The sequence below is a fragment of the Peromyscus californicus genome, unplaced genomic scaffold (genome assembly GCF_007827085.1).
Source record: "Peromyscus californicus insignis strain IS unplaced genomic scaffold, ASM782708v3 Scaffold_9__1_contigs__length_137607984, whole genome shotgun sequence".
Lineage (NCBI taxonomy): Eukaryota > Metazoa > Chordata > Mammalia > Rodentia > Cricetidae > Peromyscus > Peromyscus californicus.
Window position 1 is genome coordinate 124,827,037 of NW_026294617.1, and position 21,081 is coordinate 124,848,117.

Consider the following 21,081-nt stretch of genomic DNA (forward strand, 5'->3'; position numbering starts at 1 on the left):
AATGTTTACTTTTATTATTTAATAGATCAATAGTTATGCACACTAAAGTAGTAACTGTTTCTGCAGCTGCATTCATGAATTTTACAGAAATTTGTCAGCCGTCAGCTGGTTTGCAGAAGGCACTGTCCTTTCAATGTCATCCTGAAACAAGGTGGCTTGTGCTGCTGGATGATGTCATCCATGGCTGACTCAAGATCTCCAACATGAAGGAAAGGTAGCAATCTCCTTGGACTTGAAATTTATGGGTATTTCTTTTGATGGGAAATTTGATAAAAATCAGATCAAAATAAGATACACAGGAATGAACTCTCTACAAAGTCTTGGAGTTTGTTTAGTGATATACACAAGTGGGTCTTATTGCGAGGATAGCATAAAAATGTAGGAAGGTGAGACTTGCATGCCTTTCTTGAAGAGGACACTACGCCCAACTTTAAATCACATCCTCCTGAAAAATGGTTATTTATTGAAATAATTGTAGAAGTTGACAATTTTTCCCCTGAGAAAGTTTCCTTTGTGCCTTATTCATAATAGAAGCAGTCTGAGTAAAAGGTCTCCATTGACCTAGATTTCTGTTTTTCTGTATGCCAATAATTCAAAGAACCCAAATTTATGCATCTGACACCATCTCATCACAAATAACAATATTCCTGAATAAATAGTGCAGCACTTTTCAAGAAGTGCAAATTATTCCACACATATTTTCTCATTAATCCTCCCATGCTATCATCCTCACATTTCAGGCCTGTGGAAATTGAGATTGAGAGAGGTGGAGTTACTTATAGTAAAACACATGCCATGATAAGTAAAGAGCTTGGAAATGAATTCCCAGAGTGCCATTTGTACTCGGTGGCAGTTCTGTTCTTCCTCTTAGCACTACTGAAATGTTTTCCTGTACAAGTACAGCACCTTCAATAGCTGAAAATATATTGTAGGACAATTAAATGACTATTTACTTAATCTATGCTACCAACAATGCCCTGTTTCAAAGACCAATACCTCACCAGATCAGATCCATGAAATATAAATTCATTTGCAAGAAAGAAAGCTCCTTCCATACCACTGTATGGAACTTGAACGGAGCATCATGCCCTGCCATCTTTCCCATTGGCTTAGGCTTTGATCATTTGCTTCGCCAAGGGCAAGATTTATATGCATGAACCACTTTTATTCCAATAATGAATGCATTACTTTCCCTCAAGTGTACTGTGAAAAATTACTATGAAGTCATTATTCTGGCTCAGCTGATCAGGATGAGGATGGGGATGAGGAAATGATCCTTTTAAGTTTAAATTTTTAAAAATCTACCTGTGTCTAGGACTCCATATTTTTCCCTATATATGTGGGCAAAACACTCAAGCCATTCTAAGGAAAACCTGAGTCTTCAGAAGAGAAGCTTCCCAATCTCCATTTAGAGAGTCTAAAATATATACTTTCCCAGACTCCTTTGCAGCTAGGTTCTATTACTTAGACACATTTGCATGGGATCCAGACATCAGAAATGAGGCAGAGAATATTTTCTTGCAGCTAAATATGCTAATACATAAATGCTTCGAGTGTGAGGGCTCACAGTTGTTTAACATGACATTCAGGGAGCACCAATGCTGCTATTATTATGTGGAAGCATTTATGGCTACAGTTCTATCTTGCTAAAATTAGGTGCTGCCAACTCTTTGAGTTTCTTGCACATGGGTCTGACCTTGAAACTAAAAGTCCAAGAGCAGTTCATCAATGTTCATTCTTTCAACCTTTCCAAAGATTTGGGAAGCACACCCTCCCTGTAAGCACTTTATGTTAGTTGTGTTTGTGGTGGTTGGTAATATTACTGAAGAAACAGTCTATTTCCCACTCTTAAGTGCTGAGGAATAGATATTGAGAGCACCATAAAGTTGAAGACTTGAAATCAAATATTCTTTTTTGTCAATTAGTGAGTGAAACTGTTTCTATTTTATCATCTTAATAATGAATTTCCTAAAACCAGCTTTACAGGAGTTTTGTGAATACTATAGTAATTATGTGTATGAAGTGTTGAATTAATTAGGTTGGTATTATTTGACTTTAATAACAACATTCTTTAATGTCTCTTAATAAAACTGGCTTAAATAAGGAAGGAATTTGTCTTCTGTAAGAACTAGGAGTTTCTACGAAGGAGTAGCTCATGGAATGATACAGTCTTGGCTCAACAAGGGCATAACAATTCAGCGAAGTAAACAGACCAGTGGCTGTATGTGCAAATAACATTTTATTTGAACCTTAGTCCTTCCATTCTTGTGACATTTGCACTGTAATGATTGAATTGAATGGTTGCCATGAGAACCATGGACCTTCAGGTTGGCAAAGCTAGAGTATTCATTCTCTGACCCTTTGCAGCAAACATTCCAGAACGCGGTTATAAACAATGACCCCACTACACATCCCCCAGGAATACTTTTGTCCTAAATACAGATACTTCTTATGCCCATGGGACTCTGAAAACCGCCAATAAGGTTACAAATCTCCCCTCTTATGATATTGGAGGAGTGGCACACTTGTCACCTTCCATGGGATTGAGCTGAATTGTGTCACATGCTACCACTTAGCTAATAACTGTAGTTTAGAGGTATGAAAAGAATGAAACAGTTTTTTTGGGCATGGCACATGTCTTTAATTGCAGCACTGGGGAGGCAGAGGCTGGCAGATCTCTGTGAGTACAAAGCCTGTCTAGTCTACGTACTGAGACCCTGTTAAGATGGGTTGAGGGGAATAATAGTAAAAAGAATGAATTGACATACATTAAACAAGGTCATAATTTTTACTCTGCAGCTAGAGAGAGATGTTCATCTATATAGTTGAGGTTCTAACAAAAGAATACATTTTACTTAACTGGTCGTATAAACTCTATACCCCAACACATCACAAAGTACCCAAGAGCAAAATAGATGCCCCCAAATTGCTAACTTATTTGCCCAACAGTGTTGGAATCCATATAGAAGTAGTAACATGAGCACTGGGCTAGGAGTTGGAACTAGTATTTTATTGTAGTTCAGTCTAAGACTACTTCATGACCAACACTTCAGTTTCTCTTTCCACATGTCAAAGGGCCATTCTCATTGTTAAATAAAAAGCCTCATCAGAAGTTCTGTACCTGGGGCTGAGCTGTGCTTTCCTAATATTGGTAAAGCAGTCTATTAAGCCTTTAATACAAAAGAAAAGAAAGGACAAATATATGTGTTTGTCTAATGCCTTAGAATTTTTGCATTGCATCTCACACTAGTTGTTGTGTACATTAACAGGAAACTTGTTGCACTATTCCAAGAGAGAGCACATTCATGTCTAAGACTAGAGCGTTTTACTTTTCAGTAGAAGTACATCCTTGCTAAGGATAAAGGTCACCCAGTGGAGGAGACTTTGTGCTTCCATAGAACTTTTTTTAAAAACTCATCCCTTAATCTCATATTATCCACTGTCCACCTGCCAGATATGGAGCTGAGTAGAGAAGGGACTCTGATGTCATACCATCTACATTCAAATGTGCATTGGGGAATAGCTGGTAACCATGGGAATATGAACAACTGGATATCGGGGAGCAAGCCAGAGCTATGAAGACAAAGTAGGTAAAGGTGATCAAAATGATTTCAGGGTGACATCATCTCAAGGGGACAAGCAGACTCCTATGACAGAAACTTTTAGGTCTTAAGATGTGACTTTGTCAGTACAGAAGAGCAGCATCATTGTGTGTGTGTGTGTGTGTGTGTGTGTGTGTGTGTGTGTGTGTGTGTTGTTTTGTTGTTGTTGCCTGATTTATACGTTTCAGTGATAAGACCACAATTTTCTTTTTCTCTCTACAGGGTTTTCTCTGTGCAAAAGCTTCCACAAGGTCTCTCTTCAGAAAATTAATGTATTAGAAAAAGGGAGACTTGGAAGAGAGAATTTTTTAAGTAGTTGCATGTTCAGAATTACATTACTGTGTTTTCTAAAGTTGCAAGCTCTTTTTCAGCCATTATAAAAGTTAAACGCTTGTTCCCTAATTTTAGTACTTTAGGCAATGAAAACTGAAGTGTTCAGAGACTGGGAGCAAAATTTTTATATGTCAGTCAAATCACATGAAGAAGTACAGAAACAGCATTCTCTGATGGTTGAGTTTTCAGAGAAGAAGGGCAAAGTCCTTTGAAAGGCTGGGATTCTAACCTGGGAATGGCTTCCTACTTTCTCCAAGGTTATTTCCTGTTCTCTCCATCCCTTGGTACAAATTACCTGCTGCTACTGCTGCTGCTGCTGTTCACTAAATCCTGCCACCTCCCTAGAAGGTGTCTTTCCCTCATGCAGTGAACTTCCATTCTTGTTTCCTAGCCCTGTATCCCTAAAATATTGTTCCTTCATTTGAATGTGCTTTCCAAAGCAGCTTATAAGCATTTAGACATTTGACTCTTTTGTTAATGTGACACTTGAAAAAGAAACATGGATTAATCTGGTAAACACAAAAGCAGTATGTGAAAGTATAATCCTTCCTCCAGGCAAAACTGACCCAGTTGATGATTGCCATGGTGGGTTTGCAAGGATTCGATTAAAGTCGGTTATTTTATCTGTATTTGGTCAACATGGTGGCAAGGTAGATGATTAATTCAATTCAGTTCATGACTCACTCCTCTGCTGCAGGAAAAATAGTCAACATATCTTAGCACCACCTCAATGACAAACTCTGAAAATACCACTTTTAAAGTTTATTTTGAGTTTATGTATATGAACTTCCCATGACAGAAGTAAATAAATTAAAAATTGCCTGTGAAATAACACAACTACTAAAAAAAAAAAAAAAAAAAAAAAAAAAAAAAAAAAAAAAAAACCAGGAGGAATACTAAGGAACTTTTAAATTGTTTTCTTAATTTTTGTTTTATATGAATGTTGTTTTGCCTTCCTGTATGTCTGTGTACCATGTGCATGCAGTACCCATAGAGGTCAGATGAGGGCATTGGATCCTTTGGGACTGAATTTACATACAGTTTTAAGCTGCCATTATGGGTGCTGGGAATCAAACCCTGGATCCTTCAGCCTTTGCTCTAAATTTCTAGTCATCTGTCCAGCCCCTATGCTAATGTTCTCCATGCTTTCAAGACACAGAGCACCACCAGAAACAGTAACAATCAGGTAGAAAAATCTTTGAAATTCAGAATCTAGACTCTAAACATTACCATTCTTTCTGGGTTACTATGATAGTCTCTATCTAGACTGAGGAATTAAGAACAAACAGAATAGATGTTTGATAAATCTGGCTTTCAAAAAGTGATCATGATTGCCCTCATTTCTGGAGACCAGAAAATTGAAATTTCATTGAGATTACCACTAACTCCCCTGAAGTCTCACCTCCTTAATGCTTATTTCCTAATGCAGGTGTTCATGGCTCCAAGCTATGTCCATTGCACATTCTTTGACCTGTTTGTGTTTCTCATAAGGCCTATCACCTTTTTATAACAGTGACTTACTGATTGAATGAGATAATGACAGCACATATAACAAACTGAATAGAAAGACTGAATTAACATTTCAACTTATGATCCTAGTTATTACTTTCTCTCTCCAAGTCACAGGCTAGACTGCACTGGATAACTTTGCTCCAGAAGGGCAGAGAGTGACTTCAGCTAGGCTTTGTAGGTTACACCATCTGTTTTGTTGCTTCTTGACCTTATAACACAGTACACATCAGTCACGGGCAATGGTAACCCTGTGACATGGTTGTGTTCTCATAAAATATTAATTCCAAAAGCAAAACAGCTTGTGCGTTTATTCAGTGATCATGGATGTAGACAACATAGCAGTTCTAGCTGCTCCTAACTCAGGAGTTTTCTGAAGCACACCCCTCTTGACTTACAGCACTTGCTGCTTTCAGCTGGGTAGGCAGTACCCACGCTGACATGAGTTGTCCTTTGATGTGGCAGACCTTTACTGGTGTTTGTGGCTGCCCTCCATCTCATGGGCTAGTACATGAAATTATGGACAATGATTATAAATTACGAACCATAAATGGTTGAAATTGCCTCTCAGAACCATTTTTCTCCACTTACTGATTTCTATATTGAGAATATGGACTCTTTCACTGAACTGTAAATTAAGTTAAATATACCATATGAAATATATACACATATATTGATGTGTACAGTTACGAAAGCGAGGTGTTTATATTTATCTATGTGTACTTTGACAGAATGTTGACTTTAATAGTCATGTCATATATAAATTCAGCTCCTTAATTTTTTTATGCTGGAATAAAAATTTATTTATTGCTCTCTTACTTTTCTTGGGACCATTTATTTGGTTGAGTTCTCTTTTCTTTCTCTTCCTGTTTCCCTTTTTCCTTGTCTTTCCCCTTCTCCTGCTCTCTTTCTACCTTCCCCTTCTCCCTCTCCTCCCCCTCCTCCTCCAATACTCCTCCTCCTCTTTTTCATCTCCTACTCCTTTTCTTGTGTATGTGTGTACAGTATACACACTTGTTGTCTTAGTTTGGGTTTTTACTGCTGTGAAGAGACACCATAACCACTGAAACTCTTATAAAGAAAAGGTTTAATTGGGGTGGCTCACTTACAGGTTCAGAGGTTCAGTCCACTATCCTCATGACAGGGAGCATGGCAGTGTGCAGGCAGACATGATGCTCGAGCTTAGAGTTCTGCTTCTTGACCAGAAGGCAGCAGGAAGTCAACTGTCACACTGAAAGAAGCTTGGGCAAAGGAGACCTCAAAGCCTGTCCCCACAGTGACACACTTCCTCAACAAGGCCACACCTCCTAATAGTGCCACTCCCTTTAAGGGCCATTTTCTTTCAAACTACCACATATGTGCATGTATGTATCCACATATGTGCACACAAATGTGAGTGTGAGTGCACATCAGCACCCATGTGTATCTATGCATATGAAGGCCTGAAATTGGTGTTAAGTCATTATCAGTTGATATTTTTAAGTTTTATTTTATTTATTGAGACAGGGTCTCCCACTGAACCTGTAGCTCACCAACTGCATATACTCTTGCTAGCTGCCTTGCTTCATGGATTCCTTGTCTCTATTTCTCCAGTGCTGGGATTACAGGCAGTTGCTTTGCCTGTCAGGGTTATGAGTCTGAGGGATCTGAATTCTGGTCCTTACATTTGCTTGGCAAGCACTTTAACCAATGAACCACCCCCCATCCCACTGTTATTCTTTTGAACAGGACATTTGTAAGTCTCTCTGTTTACTTTAAAGTAATGCCGCTTATTACAAATTCAATTTTCTAAGTAGGCCTCATCCTTGCACCTCAACTGCTCCTGCATTAGAATCCCCTCAACTGCACCCAGCATTTAAGCTGGGGTAATTTTTATTTTTTATTATAATTTTATTATTTTGCATTTCAGCATGACTTCTGGACAGTGTCATCAAGGCCACCAATTCACTGAAACCACCTCTTCCTTGCCTTGAGTCTGTCCTTGGAAAGAAATGGGCACAAACAGCTTCAGTTGAAGTTTTCAGAAAGAAAACTTAAGTATCCAAGTTTCAGTATTGTCACTGGAGGGGTGGTTCAGCTATTAATAGTGCTTAGTTAATAATCATGAGGACAAGAATTCAGATCCCAGCATCCGCATAATGATGAGTGTCTGTGAGTGTTACAGTTCTGGAGGGAAAGGTACTCTGACTGTTGGACGTCACACAATACCTACAGCTGTGAGGAGAAAGGTATCCTGATTTGTTGGGAAGTCAGGCTATACACTGAAGCTGTGATACCTACAGCTCTGGAGCGAAAGGTATCCTGACTTGTCAGGAAGTCAGGCTACCTGAAGCTGGGTTCCAGTGGGGGATGGTCTCCCCCAAGGATGTGTCAATTCTGCTCTCCTCTGAGAGAGAGGCTTTACAGCTGAACTCTGCTCCACTCTGCTAAGGTGGTTTCCCAGCAGAGACGTTAGTTTCTTCTCAGCTCCGGCCCAAGTTGTTACCTCTCTGTTTCACTCTGTTAAGAGGGAAACCCCTGCAGAAATATAGCAATCTGCTCTGGCTCCAGAAGTTGTTACTTTTGCTCTATTCCCCTAAGGGAGCTTCCCAGCAGAGGTGTTGGTAGCTTCTCTGTTCCATTCCACTAGGGGGTTTCCCAGCAAAGAGTCTGCTCCTCTCCTGTGAAGGAAGGTCACCATCCAAAACTCTTTCAAGAGATTTATTTGGGAGGGAGGAATCTGGGAGAGTAGCTGTCTCTGCCATGGTGGAGAAGGGCAGCTACCAACTGAACAGGCACAGGGCTTATATGGGGCTTCTTAGGGGTGGAGTTTTTCCAGTGAAAAGATTTTCAGAGTGGGAATTGGCCAGATTTCAATCCACTTGAGATTGGACAAGCTCAGATTGGTTGGTTTTGTGCACAGATTGGTTGGTTTTGTGCTCAGGGATTGGATGGTTTTCCTACTCGGGGATTGGTTGGTTTCATGCTCAATTGGTCAGAGCCAGATTTGGCTCTGGTTTTAGGGCCGAAGTGTGGCCTTTTTTAACCTTTTGGCTCTGGTTTCAGGGTCAAGGTGAGTTTCTTTCACTGACTCTGGTTCCAGGGCCCAAGTGTTTCTTTGGCTCTGGTTTCAGGGTCAGAGTGTGTTTCTTTGGTTGTGGTTTTGGGGCTGAAGTGTGTTTCTTCCACTGGTTCTGTTTTCAGGGTCAGAGTGGGTTTCCTTGGCTGGTCCTACAGTGTTCTGAAAATGTTTGCAACTCTAGCTCTAATGGATCCGACACCTTCTTCTGTCTTTTTTTTTTTTTAAATGTACCAAGGTACATGTACCACACACATACACACACATGCATACACTAATGTGGACACATATATATGCACATTACAATAAATAAAATACATTTTTCAAGTCTTAAGTATTAATCTTCAAATCATCATAAAGCCGGTTACTAAAATTAAATATATGTATATCTGATTCAGACATAATATGTTTTAGGGAGTACTGATATATGTGTTTGTGAGTGTGAGTGTGTGTGTGTGTGTGTGTGTGTGTGTGTGTGTGTGTGCTTATTTATAAATAATATCATACATAGTCTTATTTCTATGGAAAAATGTGTTAACACTCTGGCCACTAAAAACACTTTGCTGTATTGGTGGTGGTAACACCTTCCCTGGGACAAAGTAACAGTTTTCACAGTGGTTAGAGGAGCACCAAGAGCATAGTCACGTGAGGGAAATGTCTGTGCATTTCTAGGAACAGAAAGCATCTCTCACCTAGCAGGGTTAATGATAGTAAATGGATGAACTTGTCATAGCCTTCAAGTTTGCTGTCCTAAACAGTTATTCCACCTGCTTCCTGCCATGGTTGGAAGAGGTATACAGCATGAGCACCTTTTACTTGCTCGTGTGCATTTTAACTCTGAAAGAGAGCTTCAGCATCTCTTTGCCACCACGTCTGTTGATAGCCAGACCATTCACCTCCCAGATCACTTCAGAATCCTTATAGAGCTCAGTGGGCCTCTGATACCAATGAATACAACTTTGCATCACAGTTGAAACCTGTTTGTCAAGCCTTTGTAGCTGTCTCAAATGGAGGGCCAAAAGTCTATTGTCTAGTATGGAGGACTGATTCTAAAAGTGTGACTTGTCCTTGCTACACGTGTTAGCTCCAACTACTGCTTACTGTGACAATTTATGCTACTCAGAGAGAATATTCAATTTATATGAACTATGTGCTATGTGGGGGATGATACGTCATTCGTGTGGCCTGCACTTAGTCATGTACGTTTTGTGTTTCATACCCGTTCTCTAGGCAAGAGTGAAATAAAAACAACAGCATTCAGATCTGAACTAATTTATTTGCCTAGATGTGGCACCTTGAGGTAAAGCCAGAGTAAAACATTTCCACTGATATTATTAGTGATTCTTTCGAATTATTCTCTCCTGTTGCTCTCTTAAGCAGTATTTCTTAAAAATGTATTTGCATGCATTTTTAAAGATTGTGCGATGTTTCTCTGACATATTTTCTTCTTGTTACTTTTCTCACACTTGTGAGTCAGTTTTGTTTTACTCTATATTATGGAGTACTTTGGTAGATTCATTACTGATAACTTTAGCATGGGGGACAAACTAGCAAAAATAGGAAGTTTGAATACTGAAGTCAAATGTAAAAACTGGATTTAAACTTTGTGATTTAATTCGAAATTTGTGATTTTGTGGAGATAGAAGCTTTTGTGAGCTTATGAAACTCCCTGCTTAGAAATCATTATTTTCTGCAGTTTCTAGTAAATAGTTGCTTGAACAATGTAATTAATATTTAAGCCAACTTTCAAAGCCTATTTAACAGTAGACTTTGGAGTTTACATGTAATGGAAAAAAAAAAAACATTTCCTATGGTCTTACTGTTTATAGCCCTACTCTGTTGCTGTCAACTTATGCACTGATATCTTAGATGGAAGCTTCTATCAATGTTAAAACTCTATCAAGAGAGCAAGTGCTCATAGAAAGGATATGTACCTCTGTACAGAAGATCAAGAAATCCCTCATTCTTACCAGCTGAACACACAATGAGAAGCCTCTGCCTCCAAACCTGGAAGCTAGATCTCCCCAAAACAACACAATAAAGCCCTGACCTTGGGCTTCCCCATTTCTAGAAGACTGGAAACTAATTTTCTGTTGTTCAGGGGACACCTGAAGTTTTTTTTTTTTTTTTTTCTTAAAGCACCTTAGTTGAACTGTGAGTAACAGAATGGCAACAGGAATGATAATTGGAGTACACAGTGTTTTATTTATTTGGAAGCTATCTGACTTAACAAGAATCTTGATACTTAAAGAAGAGGTAATTGGCCGGGCGGTGGTGGCACACGCCTTTAATCCCAGCACTCGGGAGGCAGAGGTAGGCAGATCTCTGTGAGTTCGAGGCCAGCCTGGGGTACAGAGTGAGTTCCAGGAAAGGTGCAAAGCTACACATAGAAACCCTGTCTCAAAAAACCAAAAAAAAAAAAAAGAAGAAGAAAAAGAGGTAATTGGGATGCTTTATAGAACCCTTGAAATGTTGTTCATAGTACTTGTAGAAATATCTGAGCTTAAATAAAATTTGTAGGTATATATAATAGTATATGAAAAATAGCTATGATTTTGTTAGAATTATATTTGCATTTTTTGTCCAAATTAGGGCCATTTGTGGGATATGTAGAGAAACAATGAAAAATTTAAAAAGAAAGAAAAAAGGAGAAATACAAAAGAATTTTAATTAGGTATCTAAGGAAGGATGCCAGAAGAGAAGGGCATAGTATACATTTGAGAGTTTGCTTGAGATGATATTAAAAAATTTTAAGTATCAAATTCAAAGAAAATTCAGAGCATTTTCTAATATAGCTTCTTTAAATGAGAGGAAAAGAGCTATCAAGAAGAAGATAGTGAATTAGAGTTTATGAAACAATTATGATTGACATTCTTGGCTTAGGAGAAGCTCCTCTGTGTCTTGAATGAGTGAGGCTGGTGTACAGGACAGGGACAGGGCCCCCAAACTGTTCTCATATAAGGGATGTCTAGCAGCCATGCTTGTACAGCCTGTGACAGGCCTGCATTTCTGAGAAAACAATGCAGAGTAGCACAGCTTGTACTTCAGCACCTGAGTGGAAGAGCTGCGCCATGGGTCTCTTGCAGGACCTCCCAACAGGTAATCTGCTTCTGCCTTGGATGGTTCCATTTGACACAAAGCACATCTCTAGGTTGAGCTGCAGTGTACTCTACACTGGCATCTTCTTTAAAACTTGCTTCTCAATGACAGTTTCCTTGGTGATGGCCACTGCTGTTCGAGGCTTTCATTTTCTCCTCATTGTTGAAAATCTGGTTTTGTCTGTGAATTTATTATTCTTGGTGCAGTAAAACCTTACCGAGGTGTCCCTAGAGTGTGTCCCTCTGTTCCTGAGAAGCACCAAACACTTGTCCACCACAACTGGCCACTTCTCTCATGTGCAATTAATAGGTAAACCTTCCAGGAAATATCAGACTGAGATACATCTGTATGCTTGTGTTCTCGTTTGACTTTCACCCTGGAGAGTTAATTATGAACAACCTGATGATTCAGGGACGTGTTGTTAAACGTTAGAGATTGCCTTCGCTTTCTTTCATACAGCCTCTATATTATATGCATATAAGTAGGTATAAGTGTATATAAAAATGTGTATATTTGTGTATGTACATATACAGAACACAGAGCTTATTAAGGAAAATGAGTGAATATATACACATACACTCATTATTTAGGTATAAAAGATGTTTACAGAGTGTCTGTTTTCTGAATTTAATTTTTTGAAGAGTCTGCCTTCTATCTTCATACTCATAGCCCTTGTTTATAGTAGTCATTTCTTTATTAGTGAAAATGTAAATGAGGTGCTTTGTTGAATTATTTCAAATAATTGTTTCTAATTATTTGAAAACTACTTTCTGACTGAGGAACATCAGCAGTGGCATGTAGAACATAACATCCATTGTTTATTTTATTTAAAGAATTTTGAATCATTAAGAATACCAAGGACTTGAGCTAGATTATTTCCCACAGTTTCTCAGAAAAGACTTGCCTTAAAAATGTGAGAAATCCAGGATAATAAAGTAAACTATGGAATGCAAGCCATCTTATTTCAGATAATAACTTTTAACTTGGACCATGATGGTATTTCCAGGATGTCACAGTCAATTCTCTAAAATGATGTTGTAAGGGTAGGATTTTCCTGGTGACAGATAGAAGACACACAATTGTTTCTATTATGTTAAGTAAATATTAGGAATCTTTGTTAGATGTCTGGGTGAACTCAAATAATAGTTTGGTAATGGTTTATTAGTGCTGAAGAAGGGCAATGCTTCCAGAATTACTGAGGATGGGGTAGAAAAATTGTGTACCAACTGTATGATGCTTTTATCAAGACAAACTATAGAATTCTCTTTGACCAATATTCAGAACAGGAGAGAGAGAGAGATAGAGATAGAGATGAGAGAGAGAGAGAGAGAGAGAGAGAGAGAGAGAGAGAGAGAGAGAGATAAAGAGTGTTACAGAGGGGAAGCCAAGTCAGCTGGGCATCAAAGCCAGTCTTAGATGCTGCAGAAACATGTTCAACAGTTAGCAGACCACAAGTTTGGCAAGGATTAGCATCTAAATTCTTCCAGCTGGGGTTATACCCATTTTGGAAGTTACACATGAGGCCATCTGCTTGAAGACTCCAAAGAATCCACCATTTTTATTTAGTCAATGAGTAGAGAGGATTAACACACTTTTCATAAATAGCAGGTAGTATTTGATTCGACAGCTTCCACTGGGTAGAGATTGTTTCTGTAGTGAACAAGATAGTATGTGTGCTGGTCTTATTCAGTACTAGTTAGTGACTGAGAGAACCATGCCATGGCCACTGTGCAACCCTAAAGCTGTACAATGTGGAGGACTCCTTTGGGCTGTCCTTGAGCCAGTGGCATCTGTGGCTATACAATGCAACTCAGGAAAGTGATAAGCCTTTAGAGTACATATCTATGACACCATCATGTGACTTCAAATACATTAGAACATTTCCTTTACTTCTCCTAAATTCTTTTCCACCAGCTGGGTCAGGAAATCCTATTATTGGGCTGGAAAGATGGCTCAGCATTTAAGAGCACTGGCTGCTCTTCCAGAGGACATGGGTTCAATTCCCAGAACCCACATGGCAGATCACAACTCTCTGTTTCAGGCAAAAATACCAGTGTACATAAAATAAAAAAAAAATCTTATTCTTAAACTTAAATATCTTTAGCTTATATTTTTAAAATCATTAGCAATTTTAAATATGTATATCCTAAATTTTGGTTGTTTCCAGCCCATATTATCCTGCTTCATTCCTTTCTCTATTCCACAAAAACCCTTTAACTCTTTCTTACAATGAACCCAGCCTTACTTTGATGTGGTTTTATTTTTGAGGGGTGTGTGTGTATGTGTGTGTGTGTGTGTGTGTGTGTGTGTGTGTGTGTGTGTGTGTGTGTGTGTCATTGCATTTAATTATTGTTTGAATGAGGATGGGTGCTTTTTTTGGACTTAAAATCTTCTTTTTAATGCTGGAGAGAATTATTTCTGATGATGATGATGATGATGATGATGATGATGATGATGATGAAATACTACAGGAATCTTTGCATACTGAGTGCTTGTTGTGCGTTGGTCACTGTATCCCAACATGCAAGCACTTGAAACACTAGTGAGGTACCTGCTGGGTAAGGAAGGTGGTCCTCTTATCCTCCTCAAATTGTCGGAGGTGTTACAGAACATCAGTGCTGTCAATCCCGGCCACATCAGAAAGATTAGTCCTAGAGCGTTTCTCTTGATCACATGCATTTTGTTACCTTGGGCGATCATTTTTACATTGGTAAGATGATGTCCTCTGAGAACAGGAAGCTATGGCTATAAGTAGAAAGCAAGTATGTTCCTGCCTTGAGTCATGAAGGCTCCTCCACCTTTATTGTCTTTGATGATTGAAATCTGTAATAAACATCAGTTCAATTGCTTTGGGCATCAAGAAGCTTACCTTGTATCTCCCAGCACCTTTCCTTCCAGCTCTTGGACTTATTTCTTCTTCTATGAGCTAGGAGTGTGTTATCTGTGCCTCTATTATAGTCTCTCACATTTGGATTCATTTGATCCTGTGTTTCTCATTCCCAAGCCTGCAGATAAGCATGGGATCATAAACTGTGCCTGTCATCTTTGAATCTCTAGCCCTTAGCTCTTCCACCCACTGTAGACACTCAATAAGGAACAGGAGCACATATTTGAATTTATTTCACAATGTTGAGTGGAAGATGTAAAATGGTCCTTTATTGTCTCTGAGCTGCACCTTCCACTGGGGAATCAGCAGAGAAATGAACACAGACGAAGTTGCTGGCAACAAGTATGCCAGGTTCTGATTATTTTACTTCTTTGCTAAAGGACAGACTGGGGGTTAAAAAATCTTGGTTTTATTCTGCAAGGCAAGTGGCATACCAAAGAGATTAAATGATGAAGTGTCGAGTGGCTTAGGGGGAGGCAAAGCACCTCTAAATTCTAGTTCTCTAGTGTTCTAAGAGTTGAAATAGAAAATATTAGCTCTTAAGTTTTAGCTGTAGTGCTCATTTGTATATTCTTATGACTCGCTTAACCATGGCAATATTTTTTGCTTATCTAACTGTTTCTTTCATCATGTCTAATCTGCTCATGGAGACTTAATACTTGGAGGACACTAATATTTGTCACTAACAAATGTGCATATAACTGAAGAGGTAGCACAGTTGGCAGTATGCTTGCTTAACATGCATGGGACCCAGGTTTCCATCCCCAGAACTACATAAACTGAGCTTGGTGGTGCACACCTGGAACACTGGAACACTGGGAAAGCAGAAGCAGAGCAGAAGTTCAAGGTCACTGTGTTTCTGCATGGCAAGTTCAGGGCTATCTGGAATATATAAGCTCCTGTCTCAAAAATGGGCCAGGGTAAGTATTCAATCTTATCTAGTCTTTTTCTTGCTCCAAATGAGTACCCTATGACTATTCTGAATAAGTTCAAAACACATATTTCAGGAAGAATCTGTGTTTTTTCAATGCCAACATTTAATAGCAACACTTTATATTGAAGATATGATGCAGTGTGATTATTTTCTTTGATAAAGGATGGCAAAGATAGTTTGGCATTTCACCAGTTTTGAGTGAGATTATTTATAGATTATTGAAAAGACTGTTGGGAGGTGAATGGTGGGGCTTGTTCATTAGTGGAGCTTGAAGAGGAAGCTATTGATGTTTGGTGCACCATCAGAGTTACGAATAGATTCAGATTTGCTCACCAAATCTGAGTGCTTGAAATGTTATGTAGATTTATGGATTCCTAACATTTTGTAATGGAAACATGATGCTTGAGTCATATATTCAACCCTTTGAGGTTAACAGAAGGATAAGTTCTGTCTTCCCACAGAGCATTTCGAAAGGTACCAGGGGTGCACTCAAAACCTCAGTGAGTTCAGGGTCAGTGTGACCTACATGACAAGTCCCAGGCCAGCTGGAGCTCTATAGTAAGATACTGTCTTAGAAAACAAACGAGCACAAACACAAACCAAATAAAAACATCTACAACCTAGAAGGTAGATTATGTCTGAAAACCTTTCTTAGATGAGATCTTGCTCATATTAAGGTAGGATGCCCATGGAATGGTTGCCTTTTTTTTTAATACAGAAGAAATAATTCTTTAAAAAGTAAAAGCAGTTGCAATGATTTCTTCTTTCATGTTGTTTTTTGTCATGTGTGATTTGAGATCCTTGGGGGAGAACTTGAAACCTGCAACAGCATACAATTAATAGGGCTTGTTGAATCCTTGAATTAATAAGAATAATGCAGAGGTATTTCAGAGATAGGAAAGCAAAGTGGTCCTGGGGATTACTAGGTGATGTTCTTATTCATGGAACTTAACCAGGGGCTGTGGCATCAGTCACTTGCATGAGGTCACTAGGTAATGCTGTTATCTCTGTTTTTTAGATGGTAAGACTGAGATTTGGAGAGGTTAAAAGGAGTCTAATGTTACTAGTATGCTAATTCCAACTTCAGTGCTTTTAGGCAGCAGTCTGAGAATGAAGAGACCACCACCCATTGAGTTGATTATGTGGTAAGGACAACGATGAGGGATTCTTGTACTTTATTCACAAACGTGCCTGTGTGGGTGTAGTCTGAGAACAGCTTGCAGGAGTCAGATCTCTCCTTTCTACATTGGGTCCCAATGATGAAGCTAAGGTTATGATACTTTGCAGGAAGCAAGTTTACCCTTGTGCCATCTCACCAGTCCTCACTCATATTTTTACTAAATTATTTGATTTATTGATTTTTCTCATATTACTTACTTACATTTTCTCTTTCTTTACTCATGCACTTCTTGCTTACCTCTTTCCTGGATCTGTTGACTTGAGGAGAAGCACACCAGGCCACAGCCAACAGGTCTACTATCTACACTGGTGTAACAACAATGAGCTGTTACTAAGTCTCTTTCCTAGACACAGTGGCCCTGTTGTCGGGGAAGAGACTGTTCTGTTCATGTGAACACTAGCTGTCTTCCACTTATTCCCTTTTTAAAGGAAATATTAAATGGCTCCAAAGCTCGAGATTTAAAGAAGTTTGAGAGGCTATGCAGTAGATGACCTTAGTCACATGATACATACCAGGGCCTGCTTAATTATGAAGTAACTCCAAAGAACTGGTTGGGCCATTTTCCCTGAAGGGAAACTTCAAATAAATGTCAAAAAGTTATCCATTATTGAATGCAAATTCCTTGAGTTCATCTCTGTGTGTGGTATTCTATATGGAATAAAATTCAAAGGAGAAGCTCATCTGAGATGCAGCAGGCTGGGAAGGCCTTGCCGTACTTTCTTCTTGGTTTTCTAAGACCTTGTGTCACTTGGGTTCATCTGAAGTTTCCTTTGCTAATTTTTTTTCCCTAGCATTATCATTAATTCATCCAGGCTGATGAGTGAAGTCTCTGTTTACCAAGTACTAGTACGTTTATTGGAGGCTGGCAATCTCCCCTTCTGACCTTTATACCTGCTGTTTTGGAAAGATCCTGGTGTTTTAAACAAGAGAGGCCCAGACAAACGTATGTCTTCCTTCTGAAGCATTTCTTCACAGGCTGGAGAGGCAGGAAGCCATTAAACATCAAGTCAGAGTTGGTTCCAACAAGAAAGTTTGAAGGTCGAACCTTGAATCTATATTTGTTTATATTCCCAAATGCATGTGTACCTCTGCATAGAGGCTAGTATCTTCTAAAAACTAGCCTAGTCAAGAAATAGTTGCATCCACAAATGAAAAACAGATTAATCAGCAAGTAAATGTTAAAGGTTTCATAGGCTCTCGTGATTGTTATTATATTGGGGCATTAAAAGACAAATGCGTTTATAAACTTTCTAAAATTAATGTTAGAATCTAAATGAATATACAAATATTAACTCTCTTTTCCCATAAAGCATAAGTAATATACCCTGGTTATGACCTCTTTGAAGGCCCATGTAAATGTTCATTAATGTTTCTGGTCTTATTCAACTTTGAGCCAAGAAAAGTTGACTTATTAATAAACAAAAGTCTAAATAACTTGTTGTTCTGGTACTACAAATTCCTAACATGAATCTCTGTGTGTTGTCTGATGTATTTTCTAAATTTAAGATGCAATTCATTATCTAAATCCTTGCACGCTTCAAGAATTTTGCCCTTTGTTCTTCAATGTGTAAAAATAAAATAAAAAGTCCCTAAATCTACAGCACTGTGTAACACAATAAAACCTCTTTGTTTTAGAAAATTACATGTCAGTACTGGGTAATCTATGGTACCAATTAACCAACAATGATAATTATAAGTTTTTAAAAGCTAGTGCATTTGTTGCTGCATCTTATAGATGATGTTGATTTTTTTTTTTCATATTCTTTTGAGATATTTTCCTTTCTCACCTCATTTTCTATGGCTCACTTTTTTTTAAGGGCATAAAACTATTTATACCGATAGATGCTTTAGGAATTGGCAAACTGTGAAATCCTAGATGGAATGGCAGAATAGCCCCTCAAGGAGGAAAATGGACTTTATTTATTCTTGTTGAGTTCCAACTGCACAAAAATAAAGGGCTTGCCAGTTGCCAGTGGGAAGGGAACATAATTATGACTTCACAGCTGCTTCAAAAAAAGAAGAGAGAGAGACAGAGTAAAAAAGAAGAGTCATGCTTTTTTGTACAGCATCTAAAAGGAATATGCACAAAGGGAATGTATTTATGCCAGATATAAGAAGACATAATCAAAGTAATACTGTAGCACCAAAATACATGCCAAGAATTCCAGAACCTTTGGCTCAGCAGACTGTAAATCACAATGATGAAACATAGCATTGTGAAAATTGAGCAAAAATAAATAAATAAATAAAAATCCTTAAATAGTTCTTACTAGTTAGTGTCACCCGACAGAAGTGGAATGGTCTTTTAGGAAAATTGCTATCCTCTGCTTTAAAGGTTTGACACTTGCAAAGTGATGAGCCTGAATCTGAAGTGTGTGATCACCAACTAAGATATGTGGGAGTTTTGCTCGATATTTTAGGAACTATATACTTTGTAAGTGCTATGAGATATGAGGTAGTCTGGGTTACTGGTCTTGTCTGCCAGAGTTGACAAACAGGATCATCTACAATAGTCATTGGCAACACTTTCTGCTAATGGTAGAGTTGGGAATATTTTTAGTTTTGTAGATCATGTGATGTCTGTTCTAACTATGCAACTGTCAAAAAGTAGTCTTAGATGATATGCAAATGAATAAGCAGGCTGCATGCTAATAAAGTTTGATTTATCAAAAACAGACAGAAGTTGGATCTGGCTATCATATATATATATCTACAAAGACTATTTGCAAACACTTGAGCTAGAAAATTTAAGTATGAATTCTGGAATTGCAATAGCCAAGTGGTTGTGAATGTTTATTAAAAGTAATATTACTTTATTTCCACTAGAGATTTTAAGAATAAAGTATAGTTACCTTATTCAAAGAGTCTGCTAACTAAAAGCAAGAGAAAGACACCTATAAATGTAAATTCTTTATTTAAAAAAAGTGAAAAACTTGTTTTCTTGCTTGCAAAGCCACCGTACCAAGAGCAAATTTATTTAGGAATTTATATTGAACCTGAAATTCTGAATACCTTTAATTTGATTGGTGTATAGTAGATAAACCAAAAAGAACAAAAACTGAACAGACTGGTTCTAATGTAGATATTGTACAACAAGCGGTAAGAGATATTCTTGGAAGGAGAGCTGATGGTGAATCTCTTTGAGAAAATCTTTGTAGAGAGAATTTGGGACTGGGGAGATGGCTCAGTGGGTAAAGTACTTACCATGTCTGTGTGAGGATGCAAGTGCAGAAACCTACCACTCACATTGCTGAGCAGGTGTGGTAGTCTTCCTGTAATCCAGCACTCCAAAGACAGAGACAAGGGATTCCTAGAGTAAGTCAGCTAGATAGAGTAGACAAAATGTGAGCTCTGAGTTCAAGTGAGAGACACTGTCTTAATAAATACGGTAGAGAGCTATTAAGAAAGATCTCTTACATATACCTTGGCCTCCACAGAACATGCATGCATGAATACTTGTACATGTGTATGACTCACACCCAGGCATGTTCTCACACATGAGAGTTCATGTTCACACATGCATGTACACAGCACATTCATAAACACACAAAATTTAAAAAAGATAAGAAGAAGAGGAAAAGGAAGTAGTAGGAGGAGAAAAGAAGGAGAAGAAGAAGAAGAAGAGAAGGAGGAGGAAGAAGGTGAAGAAAGAGAAAAATGTTTGTCATCTGCCACATGTATCTGGAGGCTTCTTTAATTGGCTCAGAAAAGTCAGGTGACCAGCAAGATATCTTCTGGGGATCCCAGGATGATGCCTTTCCTAGGGTCTTCTAGTAATTTGCATTGACCTCTATATGCCACTTAATTTCTATTTGATCTATTTCTCAATTTATACAATAAAGAAGAATAAAGAGATGTCTGTAAAGTGGTTTGAAAGCGCCAGTGAAAGGGCCCTCTGAAACTCAGGATATCTGAATTTCAAAGAGTTAGGAGGACACTTTGGCTATTCAGAATACATTTTAAACCACGTAAGTGGACACAATGGCATTCTGTGAATGCCACGTTACTCGGCAGTATTCCAGAGGGCCATGCAGATGAGGAGGACATGAAAGTTTAATTTTAAGTGGAACCTTCTAATTAAAATACATAGAAGAACAAAACAGAGAAGAATTAAGTTTTGAATGGAAAGTCATTTTGTGATGTTAACACAGATTTGTGGAAATAAATACCCCTAGATATTTTTAGAAGCTCTTTCAGCTAGAATCAAGGCCCAGTCTCTACTCTTTGTGTGTTATAGTTACTTTCTCCCTTAGTCTGTTCTACTCTCATATTGTTTTCTTTTTTAGGTACCCCAACCTGGAACACCATTTTGAAAATCCAGATAATCAGTATCAGAGAAGAGGCATAAGGAGGTATATAGTCAGACTGAATTCAGTGTCAGAATGTGCTCATGAGTCATCTGCTTCCTTGGCCTTCAGTTTCTACGTGAGGTGGGAGATGATATACATCCTGCAATTCTTTCAAAAAACAAATACAAAA